The 24893-nt window shown below is 41.0% G+C and overlaps 1 protein-coding gene across 2 annotated transcripts in view; it reads left to right on the forward strand.

The window, feature by feature from the left end:
- Positions 1-11302: 11302 nt before the first annotated feature.
- The window catches only part of CCSER1 (coiled-coil serine rich protein 1), a 663581-nt gene continuing 649990 nt past the window's right edge, over positions 11303-24893 (forward strand). For both annotated transcript variants that reach the window (XM_071555858.1, XM_071555859.1), the window contains exon 1: positions 11303-11511. The gene's annotated coding sequence lies outside the window, so the exon portion shown is untranslated. The remainder of the gene's footprint in view (positions 11512-24893) is intronic.

Consider the following 24893-nt stretch of genomic DNA (forward strand, 5'->3'; position numbering starts at 1 on the left):
CTCTGTGCTGTCAGGAGGCTTCCTTCTATAAAGACTGCAATAATGGGCACAAATGTGTTTTACAAGCAGTGTTGAATGTCATCTTTCTTTTAAGTGCTGGATAATACTAGAATTGGAGTTTCTAGAAATTTATACTGTAGTAAGTGAGAGCATATTTCCACAACGTGATAAGATCCAGATATTTTTATGTAAAACTGAACTTCTACATGCACACACATAAAATTCTATTGATATAAGGAACTTTCTATTGCAAAGGAGAACTTTTGGATTTGGATCACCCCCCACCCCTGGCTTGTAAAGTAAAACAGTTCAGTATGCATTTAAAATTAAAAATTATGCACTTGAATCATAAATGGACTAGTTTATACAGAATGTAAAAGTGATTATTTAGGCTTTCTATTAGCATAAAAAACCTGTTTTGCAAGAACAGCTTCAGCCCTCAGCCCAACTTACATGCTTAGCTAGATTAATATACGTGGAATTGAAATAAGTGAGTCTGGATCAAGTCCAAGTTAAAATTAGACTGCAGTGGACCCAATACTGAAGTCGAAGGCAATTCTCCAATTGATTTTGGTAGATACAGGATGTCAGAGCCAAGAAGGATGCTAGAAACCTGACATTATTTCTGCTATTAGCACTGTGCTAAGGATATACTTGTTTTAGATATCACCACTTATTTGTTAGTTCTCAAGTCCAGATTTCCTCAAAGCATTTTATACAACGCCTCACTGAAGGTTATTGAACCTGTCCATGGCATAGGGAATGTGCAGGCAGCAGGTTGGGAGGAAATAACTGAACCTAGGCTTTAAGGGTTGAAACTCTAATGCAGCATCCTCCTAGTAGGCTAGTTATGAAATTCTAGACTCTAGAGCCAAACTAGTTATTCTAAGAATACACTGTAAAATATATGATCACTCTTCAAATGAAACAATGTAGATATTTATGCACTAGAGCACACCAGCGATGTTTTTTTTTCTCATCATGAAGAGAACCTGAGTGGTCCTTTTAGATAATTGGGTTGCTGGGTTTTTTCACACTAATTAAACAGAAAACGTTTTGAAGTGAACTCAGTCACTCTCTGCTGGCAAATTGCCATATGGAATGGTGCAGGGGCAGACACACAGCTCTCTTCATTGGCTACAGCATACAGCCATGAGTAGGAAAAAAATCCATAAAAATTGGAATGTTCAATGGAGATGTAAGTAATAGCAGCATTAGACCAATAAAAATCAACAGTGTGATTTTTATGTGCAGCTGTAATTATTTTCCACGAAAGAGCGCACAGAATAAGTACAAAGCCCCGCGATTCCCACAGCCAGCAGCCTGTGTAGCAGAACGCCTGCCTCCTCTTTGCTGCCTCTTGCACACATCAAACAATTGCATTAGCACTTCTGCTGCCTTTCTTCTCCCACCCTCTTTTTTCACGCTATTTAAAAGCTAAAGCAGAGTGGTGTTGATAGTTGAGCCTAACAGTGAGTTTTGTTTGAACACAGTTTACACTATCAATGATAATTCAAAAATTTCTGCATGCATTTTGAAGGCAAGTTTCAGTAATTTTTAAAGACACATTACTCCATTTGCAAATAATAAATTACTTGTTCTGTTTAGTGCTTCTGAGAGTGCATCTGTGTGGAAAAGCTCAATGCAGGAAGTTGGAACTGGATAAAATTCTCCCTCTGCACACAGGGCTGTGCTCTATATATTTGCTGATTTAGAATATGTAGAGCTCTAAAAAAATATTTGTAGAACAAGTTTTAATATTTCATCTTTATTGTCACCTTACAGAATATGCTGAGTTGGAAGGGACTCACAAGGATCATTGAGACCAACCTTTAGCCCTGCAGAGGACCATCCCCAAGAGTCACATCATATGCCTGAGAGTATCATGCAGACAGTTACTGAACTCTATCAGGCTTGGTGCTGTGACCCTTCCCTGGGGAGTCTGTTCCAGTGCCCAACCACCCTCTGGGGAAAGAACCTCTTTCTAATATACAACCTCAACCTCCCTAGACACAACTTCAGGCCATTCCTCGGCTCCTGTCACTGGGCACCACAGAGAAGAGATCAGTGTCTGCCCCTCCTCTTCCCCTCATGAGGAAGTTGTAACTGCAGTGAGGTCTCCTCTCAGTTTATTCTTCTCCAGGCTGAAATTGAAGCTGGTCAGAAATGTGGGGGACGATAAAAAGAGCTTTTTTCAAATACATTAATGGCAATAGGCAGTACAGAAATATCATTGGCCTGTTACATTTACTACTGTGCGAACAATTTTTAAAGAATGGCAGTTCAGTAACTCTAGGTGCTTTCTGCAGACAACTGCTTTTTTTTCTTGACATGTTTTTAACAGTATTTGGATCAGGCCCCAAATATGTGTAATTAACTCTTTAAAAAAGCTATTAGGGTGTAATCATGCTGCCATCTGGATTTTATGTTCTAGCTATTAATGCTACAGATGCTTTAAAATACATAGCTCCAAGCCCTGCTCAGTTCTTATTAGCTAAGGCCTAATTTTATTTATTTATTTATTTATCTATCTATCTATTTATTTATTTATTTATTTATTTTAGAGGCAGGATGAAATTCTTGGCACATGAAATGTAAGTACTATCGTTACTGTGGTTATAGATGTCACCTACTGATATGACACCAGGGCTGCTCCCATTAAAATTACTGGAACCTTTGCCATCAAGTTCAGCATGTATAAGTTTATGTTCCTCACTTAAGGATTAGCAGAATATATGTATGTTTGCTCATGAGTTTGCATAGCAAGCTTTCTCTTTCATTGAGTTAGTACAAGGGGGCAAATCTTGTGGTCTTATATAATGGAGATGATACTCATCATCTCTAAATAAAGTCTGTGAGCATCATTTGGTGTTTTCAGAGGTTCTACTTTTGTAAAAAGAAATACAGACTTAAAAGAAAGTGCAGTCTTGAAAAGCACATCTTTTTCAGATGGCATATTTGAGGAAGTCTGTGGGAGTTAGTATCCAATTTCTGTTATTTTAATAGGATTTAGGTCCCTAGTTCCTATATACTCTTCAGAATTTCTCAGACTTATTTACTCTCCAAGATTATCAAGGAAGACCAGAATCCTTCTGGGCTAAACCACAGACTATGTAGCAACTTCTGTCTAAAAGAATCCTCTATGTATCATTGCAAACATATGATCTGGTCAAAGCCCAGAAGCCATAGATGTATGTAAAAATGTCTTATACCTACAATGCAGAAAAAAAATATTTTTTCATGTCCAAGTGTTGCTTGTTTTTTTGGTTTTTTGTTTTTTTTGGGTTTTTTTGGTAAATCATCATTTCATCAGTAAAATTATCTTTCACAAAGATGAATTCAGTATCTTGGAATTAATCACAGAGTACATAATTCCTCAGGTTTCATGGTAGGTACACAAATGTTTATTGAAGAGAGAAGCATTTAGGGACATTAATCCATGCTGTTTGTTGAGGCATAACTTACTGTTGCCCTCGGGAGGGAAAGACACACTGCACTTCTGTGTGTGTGTGTGTGTTAATGAACACATATTTAATACACTGGCATATTTTACTTGCTGCAACACTCGGTTTTTGTTTTCCATTTTTATTTAAAATCAACTCCAATGGCACTAAGATGTCTATGGTCTAGGCACAGACGAGTCAAAGTAATCTGAAAAACCGAACACTTAACAGAGCTAGTAAGAAATGTCTGTGTTTATTTCATAATTACTCTCAATGTGTATCTCAGAAGGATCCTATTTATTATCTGTATATGATTCAAAGATTGTCATGATAAATATGAAATTATACTCAGAGGAAGAGTAAGTAGGGATAAAAAAAGAAAAAGTTGTGATGTGAATTATTATTACTATATATAAGTGAAATAATTTCTGTGCTTTGAACAGGTTTTCTTACTGATTTACTTGTGAAGTGTATGTATTTGTTAACATCTGGGCAGTATGGAACTCCACAAATTTCTGGTACCTTTCTACCCCTATCCTCTATGTTTCTGCATTCTCTAATGCTTTTGAAATCCGCACTACTGAAAATGTGGATGTATAATGCCAGTTATAATATTTATGTGACTATAAATAGCATAAATGAAGAGACCTTTCTGGAGTCATCCTTCAGGGAATTTAAACTGATCAATAGTTGGGATAGACATTTCCACAGGAGAAGTGCACTAGGGAGCTGGTGTCTTTTGTGAACTTCAGACTTCTCCTGTTACTATGGATCCTCTTTTCCAGATGCATGTTCGCTAGGAAGGAATATGTGCTTTAGGGACTTGAGCCAAAATATGAGTCTGTTCAAATATTCAGTGCATGAGGCAACACTCAGCATTTCTATATTTGGGGAAGTGTGCTGATTTTTTTCTCATACTGGCTGTGGTAGAGCTGTACATCATCGGTGTTTGTGAAGTTCATAACAATAATACTGTGTCACAATAGAGTATGCTATGGAGTAATAAATATCCTTTAGGATGTAAGACAAAAACCAGTAAATTCATTAAGCAGACTAGGTTTCCAGTCCTAGCAGCAGACCTTGCACTTAAATCAAAATCACAACATGGGTTTCAGCATTTGTCTATTTTTAATAGAGACTTGAGTATTTTTGGAAACCAATTTTAAAATGAGGTGTCTGAATAAAGAAAATACACTTGCTTCCATAAATACTAAGTATGAATCTAGGCATAATAGACACAAATGTGAAAATGGATGCATTTTAGCATGTCATTGTGTCTCAGACTGATTGCACATTGTGAGAGCTGGTGGCTCGATGCCTTCTCTCCCTGAGCCCTGTGATCACACAAGCCAGTGCAGTGGCTGATGAAATAAAGCTGCCCCTGCCACAATAGCAACCTGAAGAGAAATGCAAGGCGCCAACCTCTTTCAGACTTGGGTGCCCATTTGGAAATTTCCATGCAAATGCTACTCTGAAATGCTATCTCAAATTTACACAGATCTGCCTGAGACTGCATTGCACGTGGCAGCAAATATCAAAAACGGGTGGTACTGTGGAAAAGGTAATGAGGTCAGGTTGAGAGCTTTATTCCTAACCCCAGCTCAGCAAGGGGCTGCCAATGCAAGATTGTCAGTTCTTTTAGTTCCATATATCCATTCTCCACCTGCAGCTTCAGACAGGGCACAGAAACATGCACACTGACTATCCAGGCACACCATGTTTGGATAGCCTCCTAGATTAAAAAATTGAAAGTTTTAGTTAAGTCTAAAATGCTTTAATTTTGGCTTGGGTATGTCTTTACTGTTGTATGGGCACTTGAGGTCTGCCACAGGTTGGTTTGTGTGATTGCTAAAGGTGTAAAAATTCATGGTTTTTTCTGTGCTTGGGGAAACATGGAGCTAGTGTTTTATACAAAGACTAAATCCTTTGACTTCCTGAAAAAGCACTGGTGACCATCCAAATACAGCTTTCCAAATTCTTGCCAATGTGGCTACTGCATCATGGATATAAAGAGATAATGCAGGAGGGAACTTGGGAGTTTTTGATTTATTTCCAGTATGTTTTTCCAGGAAGATTCCTTCTCATGAAGATCAAAATGAAAAGTTGTGTGGTAGAACATCAGTAACTGAATAAGTTTATATGTTCTTCTGGGTCTTGCCAAGATACGGGTTATAGATCATACAGGTCAGTTGATTAATATAAAATTCATGATGTATTCTTCTGATTTTGATAATAATTCTTATTATTTGACCAGTATTTGAAGGTTATCTGGATGTTCTTACTAGCATGTTTTTTTAATTTACTAAACTAAAGAAATGTTTTCCTTTCTGTAAAGTCAGTATCAGTTGACAGGCACATGAAGAATATGGGCATTTCAGGGGAGAAGTGAGAAGTACAGCAGCAGAACTGAAAGGGAGAATTTGGGGAGGGAGTGCTGGAAAGGTGACCTTCCACCTGGGTGAACAGTGCCAAGCAAAACCTGTAATGTGGAGTGTCTGTAACAGTTTCAACGGTGGACTAAGGGCCCTGCATCCATCTGTGCTGGAAGCCTTTTCAGCAACTGGTCTGTTGGGTGTTACACTGCACAATATGTTTGCCCCTTACACGTTTTGGTGCATTAATGTTTCCACTTGGACATTGTGCATTCTTCTGCTTAATCTCAGATGATGTCTACTTCGGCTTTTGTCTCATATGTGGGCTTTTGTCTGCAAACTGAAGGTACTGCTCACTAAACATATGAGGAAAACTTTCATAATTCCACACTAACAGAGCAACTTGAGGTGCTATTTAGGCCCAAGGCAAACCAAATTAATGAGAGTTAAATGCAGCATTTGCTCAGCTCCCCCAGGTTCAGTGGTACTGAAGAAAGCTCCTGCTGTGATGATGCATTGGAGTAAAAAATACCATAAAATGCAGCACACATTTTTCTTTTTTAATCCGCTATTTTCTGGTACAGAATACCATCCTCAAACTACATTTTCAGTGCTAGCACACAGTCTGTTAAAAATTGAAGTACAGTTTTGCCTTTCAGCAGGTTTCCTTCCTTTTCCTATTTTATACAATGAATAAATAACAAGGCTGAAAAGAATGCTTGCCAACTTCAGTTTTACCAAACATGTAAATGTTATGAAAATATAGTTAAAAAAATTCCTAGACCAACCAAAATATTTCCACAATTTAAGTAAGATTACAAAGCTAAGCAGAACATTTACAAATAAATCCTAGTAGCATGGAGAACCAAAATTTTGTCAGGGGGAGCCTCCAAGTGAAGGAGCTCAGAATGAAAAGTAAAACTGCATTCATGCAGAATTCTGCTGTTCAAATAAAAAGGCATGCAAACAGATAAGGCAGCCATTTGAGGCTTTTATTAGATACTGTTTGTGAAAATAACAGTGCTCAAGTCCTTCAGAGTCCTTCAGTTTTATGTATCCATGTGGAGCTTTGGTGATTACAATGGAGAACCAGGAGTTTGCTCACCTACTGAGGATTGGACCCTTGGTCAGTGTGCACAGATTTTATTGGGGAAATACCACTCTAAGTTAGTTAGTGTTTCTTTCTTCACCAAGACAGTTTCAGCAAAATACTGAAATAAATAAATAAATAAATTGACACTTGTACAAAACTGCATTCTGCAGTTATGGCGTGTTTCTCTATGGAAATGTAAACAAACTTTACCGCTAATACTATTTATGTGATATTAGAGCTGATGAGATTTTTTACTCTTTTGATTACACTCATAACAGTAAAGCAAGAAACTTGCATACTGACAGTGTTTAAAATCAGACTAACTAGAAGAATGTATTCACAAAGCTGGTTTCTTAAAGAGAAATCTTTTTGCTGCTCTTCTGTAGTAGTTACACATTCATTGGCATCCCAGTTTCCAGCAATGAATGATGACAGTATCTGCATTAACTGCTTGAAAGGAAATAGCAAAGCCAAAATAGATGAACTGAGCTGTTTTAATAGACTAAGCAAGAAGGAAAGCCAGGCTATGGGGATTTTTTTAATGCCAAAATGCAGATTTTTTATCAAAGGTAAATTTGTGTCAGTTATCTCACTACAGGGTGAGTCAAATAACCTTTCTTCATTTTAATAAATTAAATGTAGAAGTGTAAGGATCATTTATCTTTTTGAATGATTAGAAATTCTGTATTTCTAGTTGTAATTGTTCTTTTTGGCCTCCATAGTGAAGGTGGTTCTAAAAAGTGGTGTCATTTTTGTCATTGGTGTTGAGGGAGCCAAGAGACAGAGTATAAATCAATTTACAGCCTGTTTAAAAGTGGGGGAAAAAATGCATGAACATTAATTTAAAAATTGTTATTTTTTCATGATTAACTAAAGTGGGCCTCAATGTCCTTTGATATTTCACTGTTGCCATGATAAAATTCATTGCCTTGAACAAACTGACTGGTTTCAGTATTTATTCAGTATATTGCACATACATGGCTCTATACAGTAAGTCGAAAGGTCACTTGATTAATGCTTGCTCCGAAGGGGTAAGTGGTTATGATTGTATGCAATACAAAACCAATACGTATTGATTAGCATGACAATGCTTGACTGAACAGATGTCTGTTGAAAGGAGAGCGAAAGCAGTTTGGTACAGGAGGCTTTCTTTGCACTCTCCTCTGATGGTAAGGTAAACCAGGACCTGACCAGAGTGCTTTGTGGTTGCTTTGATATAGAAACACCCCTAATGCCAACCTGGCTCAAATAGCCTTGTTAGAGAAAAACTTTATATGTCCTCTGGGCCTCCCAAGAATGCTTGAGAGTACCCCAGTGCCAAGGTTGTTAGGTTGTTCTCCCAAACTGTGGTCATGAATCACTGCTTGGCAAACTTAGCTGTTCTCTAGAGCTGGTTCCTTTGAGGCTTGTAAAATGCTCCTACAAAACAGAGATTAATCTGGTTTACCCCAAAAGGACTGTTTACAGCTCTGGCCAGCCCCAAACTCCATGCAGTTAGGGTCACTCATGCAGACACCCCCTGAGTGTACAGTCTGTTGCATAAGGGAGACCAGCACTTCTCTGTGCCAGAGGACTTGTCTCAAGAATACAGAGATGCCTGTTTGGTGAAGGTCTGAGGCCTTGAAGCAGGTCACACAAGGATACACGCTCAACACTGATGGACATGGCTATTGAAACCAATTAAATTTCACACATCTCAGCTTTCCCTCTGCCTGCCTTTGATGGATCCATACATGTGGTGACAAAAAACCCCAAAGGTTAAGTCTGAAAAACCTGCATCCCTCTTATTTTTTTTGGCAGAAGGCAGCATCACGCATTGGCATAATGTGAAATCATTGGTCAGGCAACAAGGAATGAATGCAAACTGAGAAAGAATGCAAAGACCAGACAGACAACACAAAAGAATCACACATGTCAGTTGTAGTGATTTTCATGACACCTATTTTTCAGTCAAGGAGAAGGTCTTATTTCTGGTGATTCTGCACATCTCTGAATCTGATACCTCCTCCTTTTAAGGCCTTGTTGTGCCAGCAAAACTTACTGAAGATTTTGGTGAAATACCCTGTCATACAGAGGATTCCTGCTGAAGTCACTAGAGCAACATTGGGAGGAAATTTTGTCAGGGTGTGTGTTTGTGTGTGTAAAGAGAATCAGCTTACCTGTGCTTGGGCAGATGCAAGGTGTGGTGAACACAAGTAGTCCTCTTCCAGTACCTCCCATAGCTATCAGCTGGATCCTCAGCTAGCAAACCAATTAAAAACACGTATTGCTTGATGTTTACACTTACGACAATGTGTGGGATTCGTCCCCCAAATCACTAGAATGCAGTTTAGTGTGGGCAGTGTTCCATACAACTTCTAGCTGCTGGCTCAGTTGTTTGTCTGCCTGTGCTCACTGGGCTGATCAAAGCTTCGACAGCTTCACTGGATGCATCACTTGTGAGTGTGTATGGAAGTTCTGCTTAATCACAGGGACTCACCTTTCAGGGCACAGGCATGCACGACAGCTTACAGAAACTGAAGAGCCAGTTAACCATTAGGAGGCTCTGTGAACCTTCCTGCTGAATACAAGGAAGAAGGAGGGTGGGAGATGGAGTTCAGAAATCATGCAAGACTCTAGGAGATGTCTGATTCAGCAAAACATGGATTCCTCTGCCTCTAAATTTGAGGCTGGCTTAGCTTAAAGTAGCTAAGCAGGCCCACAATTTTACTTAATGTCAAATACCCTCATCTTCATTGAGTTGAGTAAATGCTTAAATACTTGGCAGGGTTATAAATTAGCTCTCAGTAAAATGATCTGTTTACTGCATACTCTCATTTGAAATTCCCAAACTGTGAAGGCAGGTACTTTCAATAATGAACATCTACTCTTGAGGTGGTATCATATGAGATCTTTTGCCTTTTAAATGTGGAAGACAGGTGAACAAAATTCTGTTTCTCTCCATGTAGCAATTTTTTGTGGTACTGCTGTGTGCTGCATATGCCAAACTTTCCTCCGTGACTGTAAAGTACTTTATCTGGTTTAGGTCTGTTATCAGGCCAAAGAAGAAACAGAAACAACTATATTTTTTTTTATAAAACAGTCTCGTGAACACATTGAAGAGATTGACAGTTAAATTTAATTAGGTATGGTGAACTCACTTGTTTGAAAGTTTAGCTTTTGCAAAGATGTACTTATAAGCATTGTTGCTTGATACTTTCATACCAAGTATGACATTGACTTCTGCATTCTCACACAAGTCTTATGCAGAATTCCAGCACAACCTCATTGTTGCTCGTAAGTTGTAGCTGTGTTTTGTGGAAATCTGTTTCAATCAAAATTCTTCAAAGCTCTGACTCCATTCTGATATATATTTCTCTGTATAAGCCCAATAGTTGAAATTTCTTTGGGTTCTTCAGCTTCAGGAGAAGCACTGATGTTACAGAATGAACACACTTTATTCCTGTTGAGACTAAAGTCTGTGAAGTCAATGTGTTTCTTCAGTGCAAGGAATTATTCATGTTATGTTTTGGTATGTGAGGATAGGGCACATACCTGCAGCCTGTCACTTTCGAATTGTCACTCATTTTACGTAAATGTTCTTAACATGGCAGTTCACTTTTGTACGCGGTACAGGAAGGTTCCTGTAAAACTGGCAAAAAAACCCAGGGTATGAAAACTCACTCATATTCCTGAAGTATTAGCCACAGAGTACATGGTTTTTCCTGTTTTACCTTCACCTTACGAACTGAATACGGAACTTAATTTATTATATCTAAACGCCACGTAATTGACCTCTGCCCACACCCGATATTCCAGGGAAATCACTCCTGCTCTTACAGCGGCACAGCCGAGCCTTCTCTTTGGTGCTGAGCTGCTCCTTAAACCTCGTTCCCTCCCTGGAACCGGCAACGCGCCGGGGGATGGCGATGGAGCAACTGGAAAATAATTACAAACCACGTCTCTGAAAAAAAGAGGACGAGGAAGTGAAATCAGAGGGCTCCGCCACCCTCCGGGAAAGGGAAAAAAATACATACAAATCCCTGAGCAGATGGTGAATGCAAACACCGGAGAGAAGCTGAATTCCTCCCCGGGGCGGGGGGGACCTCGGACTTTTCCCTTCTCCGCCTGCTCGCCTCTCGCCCGAGGAGGCCGGGGAAGCTGCTCCGCCCGGGGACACGGACAGACACGGGGGCGCGCAGCAACCCCCGCACCGCGCGTACACAGACACACACAGACACACATACAAACACGGACAAACACGTACAAACACACACACACAGACACACGGTGCTCGTCCCTCGCACACGCAGAGCCCGCGGCCGCCCCGCACCGGCACACGCGCGGAAGCACCGCCCCGGCCCGCCCCCGCATCCCTCCCTCCTGCCCTGCCTCCCTCCCCGCCCGCCGCACACACACCAACACACACCGCCCGCAACATGCCGGGCGGACGGGCTCAGTGACGGGCTGCGGCGCCGCCGCTCCGGACGGATTATTCACCCCTCGCCGGGGGACGCGGGAACCACCGACCCGAGCGGGGCGGGGACGGCGCTGCGCTGTCAGGAGGGTCCCCGGCCCCCGGGGGCGGAGGGCAGCGCGTCGGGCGCTGGAGGAGCCCGGCCAGGTAACGCGGGGCAAAGCGGCATCGCCGGGCACAGTCGGCCCAGGCCGCGGGGCGCCGCCGCGTCTCCGCCGTGCGGGTGCCGGGGCCGCCTCGCCCCTCCCGGCAGGTGCCGAGGTGATGCGGCGATGTCGCCCCGGGCCCCCCTGCCTGGCCTCGCCTCTCCCGGCGTTGGGGCGGCGGCCGCCGGGCACCCTGCGCCGACCCGCGGCTGCGGCGCTAGCGGAGGGTCGGGGCTGCCGCTGCCGCAGCTCCGCGCTGAGCCGCGGCACCGCTCCGGGGGCGGCGGGGATTAGCGAGGGCGGCCGGGCAGCGGGTGGCGGGGGGACACCGGCACCGCTGGCAGCTTTGTGGCGGGGCGGTCGGGGCTGGGCGCCCGCAGGTGTCCCCCTCGGCGGCCCGGCCCGGGGCAGGGGCAGCGGCAGCGCCCGCGGGGGGCCCGGGGGGCCCGGCCTGCGAGCGGCTGGAGCCGGGCGGCCGCATCGCTCTGGCCTCGCTGCTGCAGGTGACAGGCGAGAATAGGTTTTTTTTGTTTGTTTGTTTGTTCTTGGCGTTTCTTCTTTCATTGTTTTTCTTTTTTCTCTGTCTATGTTTATTTAGCAATCTGCAGTTAACCTGTGAAGGAGGTAGAAGTGGTTTCAGGAATATGAATGGGTAGGGTCAGGGCACTGGCAGTCATGTGTGACATTTGCTGTGGATTTTAAGGCAGGAGCTGGAGGATGCTGCCTGTGTTTTCCAAAATTGCATGGCATGCTTAAAAAGTGGAGCAGATGGTGATGGTAGTGCTTAGTATGGAAAAGGTTCATGAAAATCCTGGTTTTCCTCTAGGCAGTTTTTGTGTTCCTTCTTCTGGCTAAAGAGGTTATCTTTCACGTCTGGCTAGGAAAAGAATGTGGCTGCAAGTTCTCTTGCAAGGGAACGAGGGTATTTTGCTTTTCCATGGAGGGGGGAAGGGGGTGTGTGTCTCACCCCCTGTCAGCCTTATGTCTCTGTCTCACCTTTGGGATTGACGGCATTGAAGTATCTTGGCTTACACTGAAGCTGCAGTACATTCTGTTTTCTTACTGCACACCTTTATAGTTGAATGGAACTAGAAAGGAGACTCACAATATCCTCTTATCCCTCTCTGCGCCAGATGTGTTTTTCTATCCAGTGTATATTGCATTTGAAGTGTTAAACTCTCAGGGGGCACGGAGGTGGGGATGTGAGGCAAGGTCTACTAGTTACTTCAAACAGTTCTCCTTGCTCATGCTTAAGAAGGAGGGAAAAGAACATGTTGTAAAAGCAGCTGAGGAATATATAAAAGTGAAATATTAATGAACTGGAAAAGCTCAGATAGCAAAGACATTGTGCCTAATCATTTAGGAGAGTTCTTTTCTTCTTTACAAATCCTCATTGTATGTGTGCCTGTAGTACCAATGCAGTTAGTGTAAAAGAAAGCAATATTTGTCTTTAACCAGAAGTAGTAATAGTACTTATTTTTTGGTTTTGTTGCATTAGTGATTATCTCTGCAGCGGCTTGCTTTAGCCATGAATTTTGAGGCTGCTGTAATACAGAGAATTGTTACAGAAACAATAAAAAAATATTTCAAGAATGTTTTCTTGGAAATGTAAATGGAAAGGGCTGACTCAGACCTGGAATAACCCTGAGGAAGAACTAGTCTTAGAAAGTCCTTTAAGAGACATGACTGTTTAGACATGACTTTTAGAGTTGATCACTGTTTTTACCCTGAAGTGTGTCCCTTGCATCCCAAACAGAGAACACTGTCCCCTGAATAGGCAGCACCATCTCAGGAGAAGGTACCACACCACAGCTGTCCAGGATCTGCTGGAAGTGAGACATACAAGCAAGGGCTATTTCCTGCAAATTTGGCTTCCTTTACCTCTTGGAGTGCAGTAGTTTGAGTAACTTCCCCAGTTGGGCTTGGAGAAATACTAAGTGCAGCAAGTTTCTGCCGCAGTTTGATGAGGGACTTTAGTTCACTGGGAAAGTTGTCTGTCAGCCCACAGTGTGAAGTCCTGTAGCCCTGGCTCTGGCTCCTGGCAGGACTTTTTGGAGTAGCTGGTGGCTTGAGCAAGGCCTGCTTTCTGGAGAGCTTAGTGCAGGCCTTAGTACACATGGGGGCTGCACCAGGAGGACTTGGAAAAGTACATGGAGTATATGTCATGTCTGGGTTACAAGTGATAGTGTTGAGTTTGTAAGTCTCTTAGTCACACAATATACTGAAAAAGCATCCTCTGTCTTCAAGGTCTGTGTATATGGTTGTGTGAGAGTACGATCTTTTGTGCTGTATAAAATATGTGTGGTTGAATTTCTCCTTCTTGATTGAAACAATGCTTCCATAAGCTTCTGAAGTTTATAACTTTACATTGTGGAGTTTTAAGTTGTTCCATGTGTTTGTTTGTTGTTTTTTTTTCCTTCTAAATTGAGTGTTTCATAAATTGAAAGAGAGATGTAGAGATGTTGCTCCATCTGGAGAAATTCTCCTCCTTGAAGGCTCATGGAAGATCCTATGGCTTTGTTGGATTAGTCCGTCTAGAGTATTTAAAAGGACAAAGTTGCAACGTATGGATTTTATGTGTTGCTGGGAATTAGGCAGATTCGAGTTGCTGAGGAAAGCATTTTGTAAAATTAATCATAGATTTTGAAAAGTGTAAAATCTGCGTATTCTGAGGACGTGACATTTTCCTTAGTGTTTAAGTTCCTGCGTTGTTTTTGCTGTACTTTTGGAGATACGCTAATAAAAGGAGGCTGTGTATTTATCAAGTGTTACAGATCTTTGTGGCAAGGGAAGAAGTGAATGTTGTACAGTGTTTTTCTGAGGTTGATTGATGCAAGTAAAACATGAGATGAAATAGCATTTGAGTGTCAGCAAACATATCAGTGGAGAAGAAACCTTAAAGTCAAATTAAGAAGTGGTGCATAATTTAGTTTTGGAAAAACTACCATCTTGTAAGGGGGAAGAACTGAACTATATTTTCTGTCTTGCAAAAGTCACTCTTTATTATAAGATTCATTGCTTCAGATCTTCCTCTTGAGAACAGTTTTACTGCAATTGGAGGGGCTCATGACTGGGTGGGGGGGGACAGAAGGAAGCGTATACATAAATAATGGCAAGTAGGGGCTGGCTTTGTTTCCTGAGAAATAACTACAGTTTCATAATTTTTCTCTCAGTGTTGCATTTATTTGGCAGCTTTTTGCAGTGAGAGTAAACTGAGTTATCTTGATAAAGTAAATATACCTTTGTAATAGACATTAGCTATTGAATGTACTGGCTGTGTGTGATGACATTGAAAATACAGAACCTGCAAGTACTTAAAATGTGCGCAGTCATTTGTGCTTGTAACATTCTATGTGTGTTCCTATTCCCTGTGTATTCAGCAAGGGCCTGTAACTTCAGGAGTGCGGAAGATGCAGCCATAAATGTTACAACGAATGATATTAAACCTCTGTAGCTGTTTGCTAAGTTAAATGGGTGGTTACTGCTGTAACTTGTGGTTACTGCTTTTTGACTTGTTCCCACCACACTGCATGGGGTTGTAGGTCATTTGGATCATACAAACTCATGAACTCCATGACTGAAGATTGTGGCAGTGTTTCTCCATTGTATGGCAATGAAATCATAATGCTTCCTATGAAGTCTACTGCCTTTATTTGAAATGGGACTGTCCTATAGAGGGTAGTTGTTTTATAATAATATATGATAGTGTAAGGGAAAAGGAATTAGAGGCAAGCAATAAGGAAAAGTGGCAACGTCCTGAATGTGGAAAAAACAAGATTTTATTAAATGTGAGCATGTGTTTTGTAATTCCTCACAAGAACTAAAAACTAAAAGGAAAAAATACACTGTTGAGAGGGGTATTACAAGATCCGAGTGATGATGGTTTTATGTCCACATGTTTTATGTTGCCTGTAGATGGTACTATTTCTTTGACCTGGTTATTGCTATGAACCCTCCGTGAGTGTTGAGGTCTGAGGATGTTGTTGTTTTTCTCATACATGGGAAATGGAAGAGTGATTGTGTTCAAGTCACATAGGTGATTTTTGATAGACAGTTGAACTGGAATATGTATCCTAAGTCCCACAGTCTTATCTTAATGAATTAACTGCGTTTATATAACTTGTTTGATGATTTGGCATAGATGTGGAAACTTCTTACAGATCCAGTTGCATGATTTGTGGGTAAAGTTATGCAGCATTTTCTCCGTAAGGACTAATTACTGTTGGATTATTTTTTTCAGTCTGGGCAAGAAAGCTTTTCCTGGATTTCATTTTGTTGTGAAGTTTGAGAGAAAGCAGTTCCGCACTCGTAGAATGTAATGATGCTTTTACATTATTTAAGGAAATACCACTTAATTTTTTATAATGCTCTAGCATATCAGGAATTTGAGATTCAGCTCAGTCAGTAATGTTTCTGAGGGTCACAGCTGTTTTCCAGTGGGAAGAACCAGTTGAGACAGACTGGAAGGAAGCTTATAAAACCACTCTTCTCCTATAAATTGTGGTAGAGTAAAGCATTGCTTTGGAATACATATTGTTCATTTCTAGTATATTTCCAGCTCTGGCTTTCTTTCTTTGTTTGGGTTTTTTTGTTTGTTTGTTTTCTTCTTTCAGTCTTGTTTTTGAGCCTCTTTCCTGATCCCTCTTGGATGTTTCATCTTGATGTGATCTCTTCCAATATTTTAATGCAAAAATAACGGCGTTCAAGTAATTTACTGATTTTTGTGTAGCGCAGTGAGATTTAGATTTGGAAGAGAGTACAGAAGTATTCAACAGGTTTCTCATCTGTATATAGTCCAAACTTTGTCATTTATCTATGAAGCAATGACATCTGTGCAAATGTCACCTTCCAGTGACGTTAACCTGTCATTGTCCAGACCAGCAAAGTCTCAGACCCTGAGAAGGAGGGAGTCACCTGGTACAGGCAGAAGGTGGTCAGAGGGATGTGTCAGTACTGTGCTCAGGTGGTGGTGTTGGTAACTCCTGCCTGCTCTGCCATTAACCAAATACACTAGCAGTTTGTGCTTTGTATTTTGTTCTGTGTGCAAGGTTGTAATTTCAAATTCTACAGTGTCCTCTAGCTGTATTTAGTGCCATGCCAATTTGTGGGGTTACTCTTCTGAACTATTCTGACTCATTGGTTTATTCATACAAGTGTTTCATGTTCATTTTTTTGCTGTATGAAAGTGAGGAGATAGGAGAAAAGTTTTGTTATGACTTCTTGGAGAAGTTTAGGCCACTGGCAGAACTGCTACTGATTTGAATAGAAATCTTGGTAACTGTTTTATCAGGTTTTATGACTTCAAAATATGCAGGCTGGATTCTTGATGACCAACTGAACATGTTGTGGCACAAAGGCAATGGTAATAGAGTAACAGTTCTGCTGAAAATAAGATTGCCTCTCATTTTCTTTGTAAGTTGTTACCATACTTTAGTCTGTGCAAGACTATTCTGTTGTTAACATAGAAGCTTTGAATAAGAACATAATCTATATATTGAAAGGATGAAAATGCTAACAAGCTAATTTCATTTACTGTATTCAGAAATATTAATAAACTGTCTTGGAAAACAAATTCTTCCAATGATATATTCATGTTTTTTTTTATCTCTTGATACTGCTGAAAGGAGGTGACTTGTAGAAAATAGGAAAAATGATGTGGCTTTCTCCATATTTATTTCAAGTGAAGTAATTCTGCAAATTGATGCACATTCTTTCAGATTCACAGACCTCTTAAGTTCCTTGATAGCAGATCATGCCTTCAGCTTGAGTGTAAAGGTATCAACTGTGCTTAAAATTACATGTTAAGCTTTTAATGCTTCTTGATACTTTATGCTTTAAGTTGGGACACACAGCATCTGTAGGAAATGGCCTTTACAAACTGGTATAATGTAACATATGTTAGTTCATTATGCATGTAGAAGTGCAAATGTGGTATAATAGAATCATGACCTCCAAGATTGTGTCCAACCTTTTACTGAATATCACCATGTCTACTAAACTATATCACAAAGTGCCCTGTCTACTTATTTTTCTAACACTTCCAGACATGGTGACTCGACCACTTTCCTGGGCAGACTGTTCTAACGTTTAACTACTCTTTCAGTGAAGAGTTTTTTGCTAATATGCAGTCTGAACTTCCCTTGGCACACCTTTCCCCTAGGAAATTTCCCCTTGTCCTGTCAGTAGTTGCCTGAGAGAAGAGGCTGACACTCAACTTGCCACAGCCTCCTTTCAGGTGGTTGCAGAGAGTGATGAGGTCTCCCCTGAGCTTCGTTTTCTCCAGCGTAAACCAGCCTAGTTACCCTCAGCCTCTTCTCACAGGATTTATGTTCCAGACCCTTTGCTTGCATCATGACTGCAATAGGACAAGGGGGCACGGGCTCAAGCTCTGCCAGGGGAAATTTAAGTTGGGTATCAGAAAAAAATTCTTTCCAGAGAGAGTAATCAGGCATTGGAATGGCCTGCCCAGAGAGGTGGTGGATTCACCATCCCTGGAGGTTTTTAAACTGAGATTGGCCGTGGCACTGAGTGCCATGATCTGGTAAATGGACTGGAGTTGGACCAAGGGTAGACTTGATGATCTCGGAGGTCTTTTCCAACCCAATCGATTCTGTGATTCTATAACTAGTTGGCTATTTTGAAAAAGTCCCAGCTAGCGTATGAAGGCATCCCTACCTGTATGTCTTCCAGAGGCAGCCTGTGGAGGCATTCCAGTTAATTCATCGGACAAGGGATTACACCCAGCCAGCATGGGTTTAGGAAGGGCAGGTCCTGTCTGACCAACCTGATCTCTTTTTATGATCAGGTGACCTACCTGGTGGATGAGGGGAAGGCTGTGGATGTGGTCTATCTGGACTTCAGCAAGGCCTTTGATACTGTCTCCCATGATATACTCCTGGAAAAACTGGTAGCCCATGGCCTGAACAAGTGTACCCTCTCCTGGATTAGGAGCTGGCTGGAGGGTTGGGCCCAGAGAGTGCTGGTGAACGGAGCTGCATCCAGCTGGTGGCCAGTCACCAGTGGTGTTCCCCAGGGGTCTGTTTTGGGTCCAGTCCTGTTTAACATCTTTATTGATGATTTAGATGAGGGGATTGAGTCCATCATCAGCAAATTTGCTGATGACACCAAGTTGGGAGGGAGTGTTGATCTGCTGGAAGGCAGGAGGGCTCTGCAAAGGGATCTGGATAGACTTGAGAGATGGGCTGATTCCAGTGGGATGAAGTTCAATAAGGCCAAGTGCCGGGTCCTGCACTTTGGCCACAACAACCCCCTGCAGCGCTACAGGCTGGGCACAGAGTGGCTGGAGAGCAGCCAGGCAGAAAGGGACCTTGGAGTACTAATTGACAGGAAGCTCAACATGAGCCAACAGTGTGCCCAGGGGGCCAAGAAGGCCAATGGGATCCTGTCCTGTATCGAAAATAGCGTGGCCAGCAGGACCAGGGCAGTGATCCTTCCCCTGTACTCTGCATTGGTGAGGCCACACCTTGAGTACTGTGTTCAGTTCTGGGCCCCTCAGTTCAGAAAGGTTATTGAGGTGCTGGAGCGAGTCCAGAGAAGAGCAACAAGGCTGGTGAAGGGACTGGAGCACAAGCCCTATGGGGAGAGGCTGAGGGAGCTGGGGTTGTTTAGCCTGGAGAAGAGGAGGCTCAGAGGTGACCTCATCACTGTCTAGAACTACCTGAAGGGAAGTTATAGCCAGGTGGGGGCTGGTCTCTTCTCCCAGGCACTCAGCAATAGGACAAGGGGGCACGGGCTCAAGCTCTGCCAGGGGAAATTTAAGTTGGAGATCAGAAAAAAATTCTTTCCAGAGAGAGTAATCAGGCATTGGAATGGGCTGTCCAGAGAGGTGGTGGATTCCCCATCCCTGAAGATTTTTAAACGCAGATTGGACGTGGGGCTGAGTGCCATGATCTAGTAAATGGACTGGATTTGGACCAAGGGTTGGACTTGATGATCTCAGAGGTCTTTTCCAACGCAATTGATTCTGTGATTCTATGACTGCTTGGCTATTTTGAAAAAATCCCAGCTAGCATATGAAGGCATCCCTACCTGTATGTCTTCCAGAGGCAGCCTATGGAGGCATTCCAGTTGGTTCATCTGCATTTCTTCTGTTCGAGGTTAATGAGCTGCCAGGGATCCTGGACTGGGAGAAGCCGTGTGGGTATCTGCTCGTCTTCTGCTGTTTCCCAGGTGTAAAAGGAGATGCGGTATAAGGATTGTGGTGTACAAAGGTGATAGCAGACTCTGCCCTCGCTGTGAGCAGCAAAATAAAGTGGTTTTGTTTTATGTGAATTCTGTGGTGTTTTATAGGTACAGTTGGTACAGTGGTTATACTGTGGGGAGGAGCCTCAAGAATCCTAATTTTTTATGGTTTTGAACCCACTTTTTCAGTGTTTCATCTGTTAGCTCTGTGAGAAATGCTGGCCTCATAACCCAGAGGAAAAACTGCTCCTGATTTTCATGAGACTGATTACACCCTTAATAAGATTTAGTGTCTTAGTTTGCTTTGTACAACATTTCTTTTTAAGGACTGATTTTTCAAATTACTGAACCTGTACTGTTTAGATGAGTTTTTGTTACCTCATTACGTTCTTAGTACTTCTACAAATTTGCTTATAAAAAAGTTTCTTACAATAAGTGAGTCCAGAAAAGTAGGAATTCTAGAATAGTTAAGACACTGCAAATAAAATTGTTGGGAGTAAGTTCAGTGTGTCTGAAAATAAGCTGCCCTGTACCAATAGGCACCTGTTCTATACTGACAGTGATTATGCAAGGGCACAAGGCATTTACAGTTTTTGTGGTGTTGATAGCAGAGGTTCAAAACACCAGGGTTGTTAAGATGATTGCCTGGATTGAAAATTTTCAGAACTTGAAGAATTTTCAGATTTTCATAAATTATGTGAAAGTAGAAGGAAGGATAAAATTGAGTAGAGAGTTGGGGAAAAAACATTCCTATGGAGTAGATGAGGAGGAAGTAAAAGAAATATAAAGAAATTAGTTTGTCAGCTGATAAGAGCTGACACCCCAAATATCTTCATTTTATCTGCTAATCTTTATTTTACAGCTGGCAAACTCTAAGGCATCTGCTGAAGTGGGGAAGAAAAAGACACAGAGAGATGGTGGGAAATGAAAAGGAAAATCAGCTGTTCTGTTCTCCCACTTCTATGCCTTTGTTCTACTCTGCCACAAAAAGGCTGTTAGAAGAAATTTAGGGATTAGTCACATTAGCTGCAAGGTAATCTCTATCCTCTCTAAGCCCTCATTTTAACATCCTGATCTTGGCCAATTATGTTTTTGGTGGCTGACTCTCTGTGGGCAGAGTCTCAGCAAATTTCACACCAGTCTTTAGTACTTGCTCATGGCCCTTAATAAGGGAGTAATGTACAATTGTCTGTTAATGATAGGTTTTGTTACAGATTAAACTTCTACCAGGGAGAAATCAGAACCAGAAGCTACAAGGCTGGTTTAGACTGCCAGATCTACAGCTCTGCTACACTTGTGTCTATTTTTAATGTACAGTAAAGTTTGTTTGAATTTGTTTCATTTAGTGTTTAACATGAGCTAAGAAGATGCAAATGGCCACTTAATGTGGCATAGCTAAAGGTCTAATAAGTTGATTATGCATCTGAATCTTCTTTGTTGAGAGACACATATAATTTTTACCTATAAAAATTTTAAACTAAGAGTGAAGATGAAGACTAGAGTGTTAATAAGACTTGAATGAAGTTTTTAGCTAACTCATCCTGTGAGTTGCTTGCAGGGATAAATAATATTGCCAAGATGCTGTAGGGGTGAATTTTCTGGGGTAAGTACTGCATACATACACACACATATCTATCAATAGAAGTAAAATACAAATGTTCTCTGTGAAAGTCCGAAGGTAAGCTGTGGTGCTTTCAATTGAAAGCTGCTCTGTGTTCTAAATGAGGAATAGTGAATGGTTCAGAAAAAAATGATTTCTTTCATTTACTTGCTTTAGTAAGAGTAGAATTGAAACATAAATGCAGAACATTTATGGCATCTTTAAAAAGTCTTCTGGCATCTTTAAAAAGTCAAACACTGGGAGGTGGGGCATGGAAGGAAACTAGCAAAACAAAAAAAATACTTTGTTTTTAAAGAGTTTAGTATGTTGTGGATGAGGTGTTTCTGAAAGTTGTATAATGGCAATACACATTATTTGTAACCTTGGCTGAAGAAGGTGTTAGGATGATTTTACTGTTCATTAAAGAAGGTAAGCAAGAAGTTACTGTTGGAAAAGGGTGTGAGAATTTTAGAGTTTGTGTATTTTCTCATGCTTTCAATTGAATTTGAGTGAGATCCTGCATTGTAAATATTTCATTGTGATTCTGTATGCTTTGAAAATAGTTAAGGGGGAAAAAGGAATGTATAAAAGAAGCAATCCCCTACTCAGATAAAATGATTCTTTTTTTCCCTTATAGTTTGCAGTTGCTCAGGACAATTCATGTAATTTGCAAAATGCTGAAGTTGAACAGGAGAGAGACCATAAAACACTTACACAGCACTATATGTTTATGCAGCATTTTCTAAATATAGACTAAGTCCTTGTCATAAAGAGTTTGTATAGTTGAAATAAACCAAGACGTGACACGACACAGAACAGCTTGAGAGAGGTGTCAGAGCTGTAGGTGAGGAACTGTGAGGAACTGAACAACTGTTTCAAGTGAAGGATTTGAGGAAGGCTTGGAAGGACAGTGAAGATGCCCATCCCCTTCAATTAAAAAGTGTAAACACAGAAGTTTGAACTCCTTTTGTTGCTCAGTTTTTTGTTAGTAGGTTTTTAGAAACCACTAACTCTTTCTAATTTGGATAGTAAAAACTATATGAAATGTATAGATTTTTTTTCCCAAGTAGTAAATAGCAAAGGAATTTAAATATGTTCTGAAATGTACACTTATGGGTCTAGGTTCTCAGCCAGCATTACAGCACTTCTTCCATCAGGGGATCAGACACACATATGGCTTGTAGCTCCTGTTTGCCCTTGTATTTGTTAGGCTGAGCAGAGGTTGCTGATGGCTGACCAAAAGAAGGATGGGGTAGGTAGAAAATGCAATAGTTTTTGAACTGCAGTGCCATTAGCACCTTTCTCTTGGTATGTGTTGGTTCTCCTCTGTTCCTCTTGAAACAGGTTTTCTGTCCTAGAAGTTAGAAATTAAGCTTGCAAACCTTTGGTAAATTGTGCTGCTTGGGCAATAAATGAAACACATTACAGTAGTAGCAACTTACTCTGATTTCCTAAGAAATGCTACTCTCCTGCTGTATTGTTTGTGTATTAAATTGCACCAGGTATTTTTGAATTTGTTGCTTGCTTTCAATGGTATTTGAAAAAAGAATGGAAGTCCCAGAACTTAGTTAGAGTTTTAATAGGTTTTGAGAAATCAGGGGAGAGACAGCCATGTAAATTCTCTGGCTGAGAAAAAAGCTGCCCAGTGAGCTCATTCTCTGATCAGTATCAGAGTCAGCCTAGGAGAGGAGTCCTGGACATAACTGCACTTGTCTTGGCTGCTGGGAGTTTCTTAGACATTAAAATGAACTAACCACAACATGCAAATCTGTAGGGAAAAAAACCAGAGTGATTTTCTGAAGTTGTTGTTTGTTTGTTGTTTGGGGTTTTATTTTTTAATAGTTTTCCTCCCTCCCCCTGGGTTATTTTTATATCACGTTTTTTGAATGTCTAGGGTGGAGTACTTGTTCAGGGTGTTGGACTGACACTTGCCTGAGGAGAATTGATTTGTTTAAGCCCTTACCTTGTATCCATTTACACCACCTAAAGATTTGCTTCTCTTTTTGTTTTTGTTACTTACCCACCTGAAGTCCTTAGTGAAGTATGTTGCAGGTATGGAGCTTTTACTGAACTCAGCTTTTGACTGGAGAGATAATAGGGGTTGTGGTTTTTAGGTTAGTCTGTTTTCACTGACACTCAGCACATCTATCAGCAGAAACAAAGATCAGACGTCTTTTTGTTCTGCGGTGTCAGAAAGGGATGGAAAAATCCAAACAAACCCTGCTGTCAGGGAGGTGCAGATTAATTGGTTTTGCTTTGAACTAATGCACCCAAGTGCTTGGAAGAAGAGAAGCTGTGCCAACTTAGTGAACTATGGATTGGACTGGCTGGCCGTAGTGTAGTAACTGAAAGAAAGATCCCAGGTACAGATACTCAGTTGAAGATGGGAAATTAGTAATCTGTATTGCCATTCAGATCTTCTCTGGTACCTGTGGTTTAAGAAGGTATGTTAAAAAGAGATACCTGTTTTTCTGTGTAATAGCAAAACACTTATCAATTATTACTGAATGCAAAATCCAAATATTCAAACAGTGTGCAGTCCGAAGTGTTTTAAGCGGTTTGTTGCTCTCGTAGAAAATGAGCTTAGAAATAAAGCAAGGGAGTCTTTGTGTCAAGAGAAATTCAACAAACATATGGAATATTGAATTTCAGTACTTCAGTTTTTATGCTAGGATTTATAAAACACATTACTGAACTGTACCTGAGAACAAAATATGGTGAAGAACGTACGGAGTAAATGATGGAGAGAGTGACTGTGGGAAAAAATAATGATATTGTGTAAATGTTTGCCACAGTAACAACATCAAAGGCCTCCTTGTGTGTTTGTTTATTTTGGAAAACAGTTTGGGCAGGGCACTGCAGTGATTGTTCAAGTCATGTTTATATATAAAATGAGCTTGGTTTGCTCTGTCAGGCAGGTGTGTGTTGCAGTGTTCCAGTAGAAACCATTTGCTGAACTTGTGTGCAAAAAATGCACCTGTTAATTGGAATGACAATTTCAGCTGAGATAAACTGGTATGCAGGGGACAACAAAGTGACTCAAGGGTGAGGCATCCTTTTTAAGCTGGGATTCTTGCTTTGGCACCGATAGTTTTGCCTTTGTTCATGTTAGTCAGTGCTGGTTGAACTTCAGTTGCACTCTGGTTACGGTATGTGTGTTCTAGAAAGACCTTTTGTAATTTATCTATTATGAATGATTGTTATTGAGGAAAGTTACTTCCTGGGCTACTTTATTATCTTGAATAGAGCAGCCTGTAATACTTAGGGGTTTACCAAAGGGGTTTAATGAATCTGTGACAATAGAGACAATTATAGGGATGGTGGGAAGAATCCTTGAATGTATTATTTTTATTTCCCTGGAGTTGATCTTCACATATCAAAGTAAATTAACCAGAATATGCCGCTTAGATATCTTCTGGATTCCCAAGTCAAAAGCTATTATGAACAAAATGTGATTCTCTTTATTCCCTGTCCTACAGTCCTTTCTTGAAATATGCTCCTAGTGAAGTCAGTATAATTGAACAAAGTAATATTCTACATACATTTGTGGTATTAAGGGAAAGATTCTAGTCATTGGGATA

The sequence above is a fragment of the Pithys albifrons genome, chromosome 5 (assembly GCF_047495875.1).
Source record: "Pithys albifrons albifrons isolate INPA30051 chromosome 5, PitAlb_v1, whole genome shotgun sequence".
NCBI lineage: Eukaryota > Metazoa > Chordata > Aves > Passeriformes > Thamnophilidae > Pithys > Pithys albifrons.